The sequence below is a fragment of the Malurus melanocephalus genome, unplaced genomic scaffold (assembly GCF_030028575.1).
Source record: "Malurus melanocephalus ecotype Western Australia unplaced genomic scaffold, MMel_1.1 scaffold_808, whole genome shotgun sequence".
NCBI classification, from domain to species: Eukaryota; Metazoa; Chordata; class Aves; order Passeriformes; family Maluridae; genus Malurus; species Malurus melanocephalus.
This window is the reverse complement of record NW_026624040.1, coordinates 102,355-103,413: the sequence shown is the minus strand read 5'-3', so window position 1 is coordinate 103,413 and position 1,059 is coordinate 102,355.

The following is a 1,059-nucleotide window of genomic DNA, read 5'->3' as shown; positions in this document are numbered from 1 at the left end:
GTTCCTCTTGAGGGGAAAAATGTAAAATCATGTCTGGTCCTCTGCTGCTCCCCTAGAAATAAAACCCTCTGCAATTCCTGGGCAGACGGTGCTCCCTCCCTTTCTGAGAGGAAGGAATTAAGGGTAATTATCAGCCCAGGGAGTGATTGTGATGAGGGGGTGAGTGCTGAGGAATGGGGTGGTTGTGGTGATGGGTATGGGGTGGCTGTGGTGATGGTTATGGGGTGGTTGTGATGATGGGAATAGGATGGTTGTGGCAATGGGTATGGGGTGGTTGTGATGATGGGTATAGGGCAGTAATGGTGATGGGAATGGGGTGGCTGTGATGATGGGGTGGCTGTGATGATGGGAATGGGGTGGTTATGATAATGGGGTGCTTGTGGCAATGGGTATGGGGCAGTTGTGGTGATGGGGTGATTGGTTGTGATGATGGGAATGGGGTGGCTGTGATAACGGGGTGGTTATGGTGATGGCCATGGGGTGGTTATCATGATGGGAATGGGGTGGCTGTGTGAGAGAGACTAGTTTGATTTTTCTTCTCCGTTTCTCCTTTTCCCTCTTTGTTTCCTTTTCTATYCCCCCTTGGTAGGAAGTGGTAAGAACACTTACCCTTCTTTATCAATAAACAGCTCTCAGATATAACATTGCTGCATTTGCACTTTATTTTTTGTCTGAGAAATCTATTAAAAGAGTCCTCCCCGACTCCCTCTTTTCAAGCGGGATGAGACACTGTGATAATGGGGTGTTTGTGGCGATGGGGTGGTTGTGGTGATGGGTATGGGGTGGCTGTGATAATGGGGTGGCTGTGATAATGGGGTGGTTGTGGCTATGGGGTGGTTGTGGCTATGGGGTGGTTGTGGCTATGGGGCGGTTGTGGCTATGGGGTGGTTGTGGTGATGGGTATGGGGTGGCTGTGATAATGGGGCGGTTGTGGCTATGGGGTGGTTGTGGTGATGGGTATGGGGTGGCTGTGATAATGTGCTCACCCCGGCACTCGGGAGGGTCCCCGCTCCAGTTTCCCTCCAGCCCGTTGTCCGTGTCACAGCGCAGCGTGTCCTG